The 12,976-nt window shown below is 44.8% G+C and overlaps 6 non-coding genes across 6 annotated transcripts; all 6 read right to left on the bottom strand.

Annotated features, from left to right (window-relative positions):
- Positions 1-606: 606 nt before the first annotated feature.
- TRNAG-CCC (transfer RNA glycine (anticodon CCC)) lies at positions 607-678 on the bottom strand. Its single transcript has one exon. It is a non-coding gene; the product is annotated as a tRNA-Gly (tRNA).
- Positions 679-3,804: 3,126 nt separating this feature from the next.
- On the bottom strand, positions 3,805-3,876 carry TRNAG-CCC (transfer RNA glycine (anticodon CCC)). The gene has a single exon. It is a non-coding gene; the product is annotated as a tRNA-Gly (tRNA).
- Positions 3,877-5,392: 1,516 nt separating this feature from the next.
- TRNAG-CCC (transfer RNA glycine (anticodon CCC)) lies at positions 5,393-5,464 on the bottom strand. Its single transcript has one exon. It is a non-coding gene; the product is annotated as a tRNA-Gly (tRNA).
- Positions 5,465-6,979: 1,515 nt separating this feature from the next.
- Positions 6,980-7,051, bottom strand: TRNAG-CCC (transfer RNA glycine (anticodon CCC)). Its single transcript has one exon. It is a non-coding gene; the product is annotated as a tRNA-Gly (tRNA).
- A 1,515-nt stretch (positions 7,052-8,566) lies between these two features.
- Positions 8,567-8,638, bottom strand: TRNAG-CCC (transfer RNA glycine (anticodon CCC)). The gene has a single exon. It is a non-coding gene; the product is annotated as a tRNA-Gly (tRNA).
- Positions 8,639-11,743: 3,105 nt separating this feature from the next.
- TRNAG-CCC (transfer RNA glycine (anticodon CCC)) lies at positions 11,744-11,815 on the bottom strand. Its single transcript has one exon. It is a non-coding gene; the product is annotated as a tRNA-Gly (tRNA).
- Between the last annotated feature and the right edge of the window lie 1,161 nt (positions 11,816-12,976).

Raw genomic sequence — 12,976 nt, 5'->3', positions numbered from 1 at the left:
CCGGTGAGGGGAGGCTTTTGAGCGTTTGGGAGCGTTCGGGACGTGAGGACGTTGGACAGGAAATGTTGCCATCTTGAAATATCCAACCTTCCTGCTGTCGTGAGAGGCTCTTTCCATGGACATCTGCCTCTTGGAGTCCTCTCAACTTGCTCTCTGATATAACATTTTGTGAGCTGCATTTACATCCGATGGCTACAAGGTGGCGCTGCATTCAGGTGAGAGAACAAGTGTGCACAAAATCGTTGGGGACTTTTGCCAGATTCATCGGTGGATCTTGCCTACTTTTATTCACATGCTAGATATTGCCTAGAAATGCTTTTTAATATAGAGATGCTAGAGTTAGAATGTCTGGTCGGGGTTCAGCCCTTTCATTGTCTACCGCCCGCAACATATTTATTACCAGCACATGTGAGTGGTGACTCTGCTTTTTGGAAAATAGCATCTAATAGGACAATGAATGTAGCAGATGGGGCGATCGAGATGCCTGCCTAAGTATTTCATTTTTTTTTTTAATTTAACGTCTGATTAATCTGTTCATGATATTTCCGTTTTGTGACATGTTGCATTAAAACAAATCCTGCTTGGAGAACATATAAAAATTTGCACTGCATTGGCCGGGAATCGAACCCGGGTCAACTGCTTGGGAAGCAGCTATGCTCACCACTATACCACCAACGCCCTATGATGTGGTTGCTCTCGGTTCTAAAGATTACAACCCCGAGTTCAATGACTATCTTGCACCAGTTTCAATGGTGCATTTGGTTTAGATACCAACATGAAAAGCAGTAGAAAGTTTCTTGTAGAGGGTAAGGAACTGGGGATTGAAACCAAGGCCAAATCTGTGCAGAAGAGAAGAAATGGAAAGCAGTAGTACAAATAGTGGAAATGAACATATTTAGGCAGCATTGGAAGCAAAGCAGCGAAGAGAAAGAGAGTGCCTTCCATGAAATGCCCAGGAGAATGATAAGAGCAGAACGAAAAGGCAAGAATGACATTCAAAGCATGCCCAGAAAAACGTGTGACGGTCCCACCAGTCATTTATGCTTATAATTGGGTATCTTTAATTTCAAAGTATGGGGTTGATCCTTTGGCGATCACTCTCTTGTATTTCAGCAGAGACAGATAGTTGAGAAGTCTTTTCTCACATAGCTAGCACAAGCCTGCGCTTTTCCTTGCTGGTAGCGTGGAAATGACAGATTGGTTCTCAGAAGAAAAAACAAGAAATATTATAGCAGAGGATGGTTTCGATCCATCGACCTCTGGGTTATGGGCCCAGCACGCTTCCGCTGCGCCACTCTGCTCCCTTGTAAAAGTGTTCTCTTTATGCAGAGGAGGAGCTTTCAGCGAAGTGGCGAGGGATTGGTGGGTCTCGCTCCTCATTTGCCTAAGCATGCTGCAATGTATGCTGGGTGCAGAAAATCTTCATCTTCTCGTCTCACAGTCAGTCATAACTGAAAGTGCAGACCCTCTTGGGAACTAGCAGTTTCAGGCCTTTACCAAGATAGCAGCTCTCTAACCCTCTCCTCTCTCTTTGATCCTAGCGCTAGCATGCTCAGGATTTGATTTTAACTGGGAGCCAGAGATCTACCCGGTGAGGGCTTGCCCGGTGTGAGGCTTTTGAGCGTTTGGGAGCGTTCGGGACGTGAGGACGTTGGACAGGAAATGTTGCCATCTTGAAATATCCAACCTTCCTGCTGTCGTGAGAGGCTCTTTCCATGGACATCTGCCTCTTGGAGTCCTCTCAACTTGCTCTCTGATATAACATTTTGTGAGCTGCAGTTACATCCGATGGCTACAAGGTGGCGCTGCATTCAGGTGAGAGAACAAGTGTGCACAAAATCGTTGGGGACTTTTGCCAGATTCATCGGTGGATTTTGCCTACTTTTATTCACATGCTAGATATTGCCTAGAAATGCTTTTTAATATAGAGATGCTAGAGTTAGAATGTCTGGTCGGGGTTCAGCCCTTTCATTGTCTACCGCCCGCAACATATTTATTACCAGCACATGTGAGTGGTGACTCTGCTTTTTGGAAAATAGCATCTAATAGGACAATGAATTTAGCAGATGGGGCGATCGAGATGCCTGCCTAAGTATTTCATTTTTTTTTAAATTTAACGTCTGATTAATCTGTTCATGATATTTCCGTTTTGTGACATGTTGCATTAAAACAAATCCTGCTTGGAGAACATATACAAATTTGCACTGCATTGGCCGGGAATCGAACCCGGGTCAACTGCTTGGGCAGCAGCTATGCTCACCACTATACCACCAACGCCCTATGATGTGGTTGCTCTCGGTTCTAAAGATTACAACCCCGAGTTCAATGACTATCTTGCACCAGTTTCAATGGTGCATTTTGTTTAGATACCAACATGAAAAGCAGTAGAAAGTTTCTTGTAGAGGGTAAGGAACTGGGGATTGAAACCAAGGCCAAATCTGTGCAGAAGAGAAGAAATGGAAAGCAGTAGTACAAATAGTGGAAATGAACATATTTAGGCAGCATTGGAAGCAAAGCAGCGAAGAGAAAGAGAGTGCCTTCCATGAAATGCCCAGGAGAATGATAAGAGCAGAACGAAAAGGCAAGAATGACATTCAAAGCATGCCCAGAAAAACGTGTGACGGTCCCACCAGTCATTTATGCTTATAATTGGGTATCTTTACTTTCAAAGTATGGGGTTGATCCTTTGGCGATCACTCTCTTGTATTTCAGCAGAGACAGATAGTTGAGAAGTCTTTTCTCACATAGCTAGCACAAGCCTGCGCTTTTCCTTGCTGGTAGCGTGGAAATGACAGATTGGTTCTCAGAAGAAAAAACAAGAAATATTATAGCAGAGGATGGTTTCGGTCCATCGACCTCTGGGTTATGGGCCCAGCACGCTTCCGCTGCGCCACTCTGCTCCCTTGTAAAAGTGTTCTCTTTATGCAGAGGAGGAGCTTTCAGCGAAGTGGCGAGGGATTGGTGGGTCTCGCTCCTCATTTGCCTAAGCATGCTGCAATGTATGCTGGGTGCAGAAAATCTTCATCTTCTCGTCTCACAGTCAGTCATAACTGAAAGTGCAGACCCTCTTGGGAACTAGCAGTTTCAGGCCTTTACCAAGATAGCAGCTCTCTAACCCTCTCCTCTCTCTTTGATCCTAGCGCTAGCATGCTCAGGATTTGATTTTAACTGGGAGCCAGAGATCTACCCGGTGAGGGCTTGCCCGGTGTGAGGCTTTTGAGCGTTTGGGAGCGTTCGGGACGTGAGGACATTGGACAGGAAATGTTGCCATCTTGAAATATCCAACCTTCCTGCTGTCGTGAGAGGCTCTTTCCATGGACATCTGCCTCTTGGAGTCCTCTCAACTTGCTCTCTGATATAACATTTTGTGAGCTGCAGTTACATCCGATGGCTACAAGGTGGCGCTGCATTCAGGTGAGAGAACAAGTGTGCACAAAATCGTTGGGGACTTTTGCCAGATTCATCGGTGGATCTTGCCTACTTTTATTCACATGCTAGATATTGCCTAGAAATGCTTTTTAATATAGAGATGCTAGAGTTAGAATGTCTGGTCGGGGTTCAGCCCTTTCATTGTCTACCGCCCGCAACATATTTCTTACCAGCACATGTGAGTGGTGACTCTGCTTTTTTGAAAATAGCATCTAATAGGACAATGAATGTAGCAGATGGGGCGATCGAGATGCCTGCCTAAGTATTTCATTTTTTTTTTAATTTAACATCTGATTAATCTGTTCATGATATTTCCGTTTTGTGACATGTTGCATTAAAACAAATCCTGCTTGGAGAACATATAAAAATTTGCACTGCATTGGCCGGGAATCGAACCCGGGTCAACTGCTTGGGAAGCAGCTATGCTCACCACTATACCACCAACGCCCTATGATGTGGTTGCTCTCGGTTCTAAAGATTACAACCCCGAGTTCAATGACTATCTTGCACCAGTTTCAATGGTGCATTTGGTTTAGATACCAACATGAAAAGCAGTAGAAAGTTTCTTGTAGAGGGTAAGGAACTGGGGATTGAAACCAAGGCCAAATCTGTGCAGAAGAGAAGAAATGGAAAGCAGTAGTACAAATAGTGGAAATGAACATATGTAGGCAGCATTGGAAGCAAAGCAGCGAAGAGAAAGAGAGTGCCTTCCATGAAATGCCCAGGAGAATGATAAGAGCAGAACGAAAAGGCAAGAATGACATTCAAAGCATGCCCAGAAAAACGTGTGAAGGTCCCACCAGTCATTTATGCTTATAATTGGGTATCTTTATTTTCAAAGTATGGGGTTGATCCTTTGGCGATCACTCTCTTGTATTTCAGCAGAGACAGATAGTTGAGAAGTCTTTTCTCACATAGCTAGCACAAGCCTGCGCTTTTCCTTGCTGGTAGCGTGGAAATGACAGATTGGTTCTCAGAAGAAAAAACAAGAAATATTATAGCAGAGGATGGTTTCGATCCATCAACCTCTGGGTTATGGGCCCAGCACGCTTCCGCTGCGCCACTCTGCTCCCTTGTAAAAGTGTTCTCTTTATGCAGAGGAGGAGCTTTCAGCGAAGTGGCGAGGGATTGGTGGGTCTCGCTCCTCATTTGCCTAAGCATGCTGCAATGTATGCTGGGTGCAGAAAATCTTCATCTTCTCGTCTCACAGTTAGTCATAACTGAAAGTGCAGACCCTCTTGGGAACTAGCAGTTTCAGGCCTTTACCAAGATAGCAGCTCTCTAACCCTCTCCTCTCTCTTTGATCCTAGCGCTAGCATGCTCAGGATTTGATTTTAACTGGGAGCCAGAGATCTACCCGGTGAGGGCGAGGCTTTTGAGCGTTTGGGAGCGTTCGGGACGTGAGGACATTGGACAGGAAATGTTGCCATCTTGAAATATCCAACCTTCCTGCTGTCGTGAGAGGGTCTTTCCATGGACATCTGCCTCTTGGAGTCCTCTCAACTTGCTCTCTGATATAACATTTTGTGAGCTGCAGTTACATCCGATGGCTACAAGGTGGCGCTGCATTCAGGTGAGAGAACAAGTGTGCACAAAATCGTTGGGGACTTTTGCCAGATTCATCGGTGGATCTTGCCTACTTTTATTCACATGCTAGATATTGCCTAGAAATGCTTTTTAATATAGAGATGCTAGAGTTAGAATGTCTGGTCGGGGTTCAGCCCTTTCATTGTCTACCGCCCGCAACATATTTATTACCAGCACATGTGAGTGGTGACTCTGCTTTTTGGAAAATAGCATCTAATAGGACAATGAATGTAGCAGATGGGGCGATCGAGATGCCTGCCTAAGTATTTCATTTTTTTTTTAATTTAACGTCTGATTAATCTGTTCATGATATTTCCGTTTTGTGACATGTTGCATTAAAACAAATCCTGCTTGGAGAACATATAAAAATTTGCACTGCATTGGCCGGGAATCAAACCCGGGTCAACTGCTTGGGAAGCAGCTATGCTCACCACTATACCACCAACGCCCTATGATGTGGTTGCTCTCGGTTCTAAAGATTACAACCCCGAGTTCAATGACTATCTTGCACCAGTTTCAATGGTGCATTTGGTTTAGATACCAACATGAAAAGCAGTAGAAAGTTTCTTGTAGAGGGTAAGGAACTGGGGATTGAAACCAAGGCCAAATCTGTGCAGAAGAGAAGAAATGGAAAGCAGTAGTACAAATAGTGGAAATGAACATATTTAGGCAGCATTGGAAGCAAAGCAGCGAAGAGAAAGAGAGTGCCTTCCATGAAATGCCCAGGAGAATGATAAGAGCAGAACGAAAAGGCAAGAATGACATTCAAAGCATGCCCAGAAAAACGTGTGACGGTCCCACCAGTCATTTATGCTTATAATTGGGTATCTTTACTTTCAAAGTATGGGGTTGATCCTTTGGCGATCACTCTCTTGTATTTCAGCAGAGACAGATAGTTGAGAAGTCTTTTCTCACATAGCTAGCACAAGCTTCCCCTTTCCTTGCTGGTAGCGTGGAAATGACAGATTGGTTCTCAGAAGAAAAAACAAGAAATATTATAGCAGAGGATGGTTTCGATCCATCGACCTCTGGGTTATGGGCCCAGCACGCTTCCGCTGCGCCACTCTGCTCCCTTGTAAAAGTGTTCTCTTTATGCAGAGGAGGAGCTTTCAGCGAAGTGGCGAGGGATTGGTGGGTCTCGCTCCTCATTTGCCTAAGCATGCTGCAATGTATGCTGGGTGCAGAAAATCTTCATCTTCTCGTCTCACAGTCAGTCATAACTGAAAGTGCAGACCCTCTTGGGAACTAGCGGTTTCAGGCCTTTACCAAGATAGCAGCTCTCTAACCCTCTCCTCTCTCTTTGATCCTAGCGCTAGCATGCTCAGGATTTGATTTTAACTGGGAGCCAGAGATCTACCCGGTGACGGCGAGGCTTTTGAGCGTTTGGGAGCGTTCGGGAAGTGAGGACGTTGGACAGGAAATGTTGCCATCTTGAAATATCCAACCTTCCTGCTGTCGTGAGAGGCTCTTTCCATGGACATCTGCCTCTTGGAGTCCTCTCAACTTGCTCTCTGATATAACATTTTGTGAGCTGCAGTTACATCCGATGGCTACAAGGTGGCGCTGCATTCAGGTGAGAGAACAAGTGTGCACAAAATCGTTGGGGACTTTTGCCAGATTCATCGGTGGATCTTGCCTACTTTTATTCACATGCTAGATATTGCCTAGAAATGCTTTTTAATATAGAGATGCTAGAGTTAGAATGTCTGGTCGGGGTTCAGCCCTTTCATTGTCTACCGCCCGCAACATATTTATTACCAGCACATGTGAGTGGTGACTCTGCTTTTTGGAAAATAGCATCTAATAGGACAATGAATGTAGCAGATGGGGCGATCGAGATGCCTGCCTAAGTATTTCATTTTTTTTTTAATTTAACGTCTGATTAATCTGTTCATGATATTTCCGTTTTGTGACATGTTGCATTAAAACAAATCCTGCTTGGAGAACATATAAAAATTTGCACTGCATTGGCCGGGAATCGAACCCGGGTCAACTGCTTGGGAAGCAGCTATGCTCACCACTATACCACCAACGCCCTATGATGTGGTTGCTCTCGGTTCTAAAGATTACAACCCCGAGTTCAATGACTATCTTGCAACAGTTCAATGGTGCATTTGGTTTAGATACCAACATGAAAAGCAGTAGAAAGTTTCTTGTAGAGGGTAAGGAACTGGGGATTGAAACCAAGGCCAAATCTGTGCAGAAGAGAAGAAATGGAAAGCAGTAGTACAAATAGTGGAAATGAACATATTTAGGCAGCATTGGAAGCAAAGCAGCGAAGAGAAAGAGAGTGCCTTCCATGAAATGCCCAGGAGAATGATAAGAGCAGAACGAAAAGGCAAGAATGACATTCAAAGCATGCCCAGAAAAACGTGTGACGGTCCCACCAGTCATTTCTGCTTATAATTGGGTATCTTTACTTTCAAAGTATGGGGTTGATCCTTTGGCGATCACTCTCTTGTATTTCAGCAGAGACAGATAGTTGAGAAGTCTTTTCTCACATAGCTAGCACAAGCCTGCGCTTTTCCTTGCTGGTAGCGTGGAAATGACAGATTGGTTCTCAGAAGAAAAAACAAGAAATATTATAGCAGAGGATGGTTTCGATCCATTGACCTCTGGGTTATGGGCCCAGCACGCTTCCGCTGCGCCACTCTGCTCCCTTGTAAAAGTGTTCTCTTTATGCAGAGGAGGAGCTTTCAGCGAAGTGGCGAGGGATTGGTGGGTCTCGCTCCTCATTTGCCTAAGCATGCTGCAATGTATGCTGGGTGCAGAAAATCTTCATCTTCTCGTCTCACAGTCAGTCATAACTGAAAGTGCAGACCCTCTTGGGAACTAGCAGTTTCAGGCCTTTACCAAGATAGCAGCTCTCTAACCCTCTCCTCTCTCTTTGATCCTAGCGCTAGCATGCTCAGGATTTGATTTTAACTGGGAGCCAGAGATCTACCCGGTGAGGGGAGGCTTTTGAGCGTTTGGGAGCGTTCGGGACGTGAGGACGTTGGACAGGAAATGTTGCCATCTTGAAATATCCAACCTTCCTGCTGTCGTGAGAGGCTCTTTCCATGGACATCTGCCTCTTGGAGTCCTCTCAACTTGCTCTCTGATATAACATTTTGTGAGCTGCATTTACATCCGATGGCTACAAGGTGGCGCTGCATTCAGGTGAGAGAACAAGTGTGCACAAAATCGTTGGGGACTTTTGCCAGATTCATCGGTGGATCTTGCCTACTTTTATTCACATGCTAGATATTGCCTAGAAATGCTTTTTAATATAGAGATGCTAGAGTTAGAATGTCTGGTCGGGGTTCAGCCCTTTCATTGTCTACCGCCCGCAACATATTTATTACCAGCACATGTGAGTGGTGACTCTGCTTTTTGGAAAATAGCATCTAATAGGACAATGAATTTAGCAGATGGGGCGATCGAGATGCCTGCCTAAGTATTTCATTTTTTTTTTTAATTTAACGTCTGATTAATCTGTTCATGATATTTCCGTTTTGTGACATGTTGCATTAAAACAAATCCTGCTTGGAGAACATATAAAAATTTGCACTGCATTGGCCGGGAATCGAACCCGGGTCAACTGCTTGGGAAGCAGCTATGCTCACCACTATACCACCAACGCCCTATGATGTGGTTGCTCTCGGTTCTAAAGATTACAACCCCGAGTTCAATGACTATCTTGCACCAGTTTCAATGGTGCATTTGGTTTAGATACCAACATGAAAAGCAGTAGAAAGTTTCTTGTAGAGGGTAAGGAACTGGGGATTGAAACCAAGGCCAAATCTGTGCAGAAGAGAAGAAATGGAAAGCAGTAGTACAAATAGTGGAAATGAACATATTTAGGCAGCATTGGAAGCAAAGCAGCGAAGAGAAAGAGAGTGCCTTCCATGAAATACCCAGGAGAATGATAAGAGCAGAACGAAAAGGCAAGAATGACATTCAAAGCATGCCCAGAAAAACGTGTGACGGTCCCACCAGTCATTTATGCTTATAATTGGGTATCTTTAATTTCAAAGTATGGGGTTGATCCTTTGGCGATCACTCTCTTGTATTTCAGCAGAGACAGATAGTTGAGAAGTCTTTTCTCACATAGCTAGCACAAGCCTGCGCTTTTCCTTGCTGGTAGCGTGGAAATGACAGATTGGTTCTCAGAAGAAAAAACAAGAAATATTATAGCAGAGGATGGTTTCGATCCATCGACCTCTGGGTTATGGGCCCAGCACGCTTCCGCTGCGCCACTCTGCTCCCTTGTAAAAGTGTTCTCTTTATGCAGAGGAGGAGCTTTCAGCGAAGTGGCGAGGGATTGGTGGGTCTCGCTCCTCATTTGCCTAAGCATGCTGCAATGTATGCTGGGTGCAGAAAATCTTCATCTTCTCGTCTCACAGTCAGTCATAACTGAAAGTGCAGACCCTCTTGGGAACTAGCAGTTTCAGGCCTTTACCAAGATAGCAGCTCTCTAACCCTCTCCTCTCTCTTTGATCCTAGCGCTAGCATGCTCAGGATTTGATTTTAACTGGGAGCCAGAGATCTACCCGGTGAGGGCTTGCCCGGTGTGAGGCTTTTGAGCGTTCGGGACGTGAGGACATTGGACAGGAAATGTTGCCATCTTGAAATATCCAACCTTCCTGCTGTCGTGAGAGGCTCTTTCCATGGACATCTGCCTCTTGGAGTCCTCTCAACTTGCTCTCTGATATAACATTTTGTGAGCTGCAGTTACATCCGATGGCTACAAGGTGGCGCTGCATTCAGGTGAGAGAACAAGTGTGCACAAAATCGTTGGGGACTTTTGCCAGATTCATCGGTGGATCTTGCCTACTTTTATTCACATGCTAGATATTGCCTAGAAATGCTTTTTCATATAGAGATGCTAGAGTTAGAATGTCTGGTCGGGGTTCAGCCCTTTCATTGTCTACCGCCCGCAACATATTTATTACCAGCGCATGTGAGTGGTGACTCTGCTTTTTGGAAAATAGCATCTAATAGGACAATGAATTTAGCAGATGGGGCGATCGAGATGCCTGCCTAAGTATTTCATTTTTTTTTTTATTTAACGTCTGATTAATCTGTTCATGATATTTCCGTTTTGTGACATGTTGCATTAAAACAAATCCTGCTTGGAGAACATATAAAAATTTGCACTGCATTGGCCGGGAATCGAACCTGGGTCAACTGCTTGGGAAGCAGCTATGCTCACCACTATACCACCAACGCCCTATGATGTGGTTGCTCTCGGTTCTAAAGATTACAACCCCGAGTTCAATGACTATCTTGCACCAGTTTCAATGGTGCATTTGGTTTAGATACCAACATGAAAAGCAGTAGAAAGTTTCTTGTAGAGGGTAAGGAACTGGGGATTGGAACCAAGGCCAAATCTGTGCAGAAGAGAAGAAATGGAAAGCAGTAGTACAAATAGTGGAAATGAACATATTTAGGCAGCATTGGAAGCAAAGCAGCGAAGAGAAAGAGAGTGCCTTCCATGAAATGCCCAGGAGAATGATAAGAGCAGAACGAAAAGGCAAGAATGACATTCAAAGCATGCCCAGAAAAACGTGTGACAGTCCCACCAGTCATTTATGCTTATAATTGGGTATCTTTACTTTCAAAGTATGGGGTTGATCCTTTGGCGATCACTCTCTTGTATTTCAGCAGAGACAGATAGTTGAGAAGTCTTTTCTCACATAGCTAGCACAAGCCTGCGCTTTTCCTTGCTGGTAGCGTGGAAATGACAGATTGGTTCTCAGAAGAAAAAACAAGAAATATTATAGCAGAGGATGGTTTCGATCCATCGACCTCTGGGTTATGGGCCCAGCACGCTTCCGCTGCGCCACTCTGCTCCCTTGTAAAAGTGTTCTCTTTATGCAGAGGAGGAGCTTTCAGCGAAGTGGCGAGGGATTGGTGGGTCTCGCTCCTCATTTGCCTAAGCATGCTGCAATGTATGCTGGGTGCAGAAAATCTTCATCTTCTCGTCTCACAGTCAGTCATAACTGAAAGTGCAGACCCTCTTGGGAACTAGCAGTTTCAGGCCTTTACCAAGATAGCAGCTCTCTAACCCTCTCCTCTCTCTTTGATCCTAGCGCTAGCATGCTCAGGATTTGATTTTAACTGGGAGCCAGAGATCTACCCGGTGAGGGCGAGGCTTTTGAGCGTTTGGGAGCGTTCGGGACGTGAGGACATTGGACAGGAAATGTTGCCATCTTGAAATATCCAACCTTCCTGCTGTCGTGAGAGGCTCTTTCCATGGACATCTGCCTCTTGGAGTCCTCTCAACTTGCTCTCTGATATAACATTTTGTGAGCTGCAGTTACATCCGATGGCTACAAGGTGGCGCTGCATTCAGGTGAGAGAACAAGTGTGCACAAAATCGTTGGGGACTTTTGCCAGATTCATCGGTGGATCTTGCCTACTTTTATTCACATGCTAGATATTGCCTAGAAATGCTTTTTAATATAGAGATGCTAGAGTTAGAATGTCTGGTCGGGGTTCAGCCCTTTCATTGTCTACCGCCATCAACATATTTCTTACCAGCACATGTGAGTGGTGACTCTGCTTTTTGGAAAATAGCATCTAATAGGACAATGAATGTAGCAGATGGGGCGATCGAGATGCCTGCCTAAGTATTTCATTTTTTTTTTAATTTAACATCTGATTAATCTGTTCATGATATTTCCGTTTTGTGACATGTTGCATTAAAACAAATCCTGCTTGGAGAACATATAAAAATTTGCACTGCATTGGCCGGGAATCGAACCCGGGTCAACTGCTTGGGAAGCAGCTATGCTCACCACTATACCACCAACGCCCTATGATGTGGTTGCTCTCGGTTCTAAAGATTACAACCCCGAGTTCAATGACTATCTTGCACCAGTTTCAATGGTGCATTTGGTTTAGATACCAACATGAAAAGCAGTAGAAAGTTTCTTGTAGAGGGTAAGGAACTGGGGATTGAAACCAAGGCCAAATCTGTGCAGAAGAGAAGAAATGGAAAGCAGTAGTACAAATAGTGGAAATGAACATATGTAGGCAGCATTGGAAGCAAAGCAGCGAAGAGAAAGAGAGTGCCTTCCATGAAATGCCCAGGAGAATGATAAGAGCAGAACGAAAAGGCAAGAATGACATTCAAAGCATGCCCAGAAAAACGTGTGAAGGTCCCACCAGTCATTTATGCTTATAATTGGGTATCTTTATTTTCAAAGTATGGGGTTGATCCTTTGGCGATCACTCTCTTGTATTTCAGCAGAGACAGATAGTTGAGAAGTCTTTTCTCACATAGCTAGCACAAGCCTGCGCTTTTCCTTGCTGGTAGCGTGGAAATGACAGATTGGTTCTCAGAAGAAAAAACAAGAAATATTATAGCAGAGGATGGTTTCGATCCATCAACCTCTGGGTTATGGGCCCAGCACGCTTCCGCTGCGCCACTCTGCTCCCTTGTAAAAGTGTTCTCTTTATGCAGAGGAGGAGCTTTCAGCGAAGTGGCGAGGGATTGGTGGGTCTCGCTCCTCATTTGCCTAAGCATGCTGCAATGTATGCTGGGTGCAGAAAATCTTCATCTTCTCGTCTCACAGTTAGTCATAACTGAAAGTGCAGACCCTCTTGAGAACTAGCAGTTTCAGGCCTTTACCAAGATAGCAGCTCTCTAACCCTCTCCTCTCTCTTTGATCCTAGCGCTAGCATGCTCAGGATTTGATTTTAACTGGGAGCCAGAGATCTACCCGGTGAGGGCGAGGCTTTTGAGCGTTTGGGAGCGTTCGGGACGTGAGGACATTGGACAGGAAATGTTGCCATCTTGAAATATCCAACCTTCCTGCTGTCGTGAGAGGGTCTTTCCATGGACATCTGCCTCTTGGAGTCCTCTCAACTTGCTCTCTGATATAACATTTTGTGAGCTGCAGTTACATCCGATGGCTACAAGGTGGCGCTGCATTCAGGTGAGAGAACAAGTGTGCACAAAATCGTTGGGGAC

This window comes from Triturus cristatus, chromosome 11 (genome assembly GCF_964204655.1).
Source record: "Triturus cristatus chromosome 11, aTriCri1.1, whole genome shotgun sequence".
Taxonomy (NCBI): Eukaryota; Metazoa; Chordata; class Amphibia; order Caudata; family Salamandridae; genus Triturus; species Triturus cristatus.
Note: the sequence above shows the minus strand (reverse complement) of the source record. Positions and strands in the feature narration are given on the sequence as shown.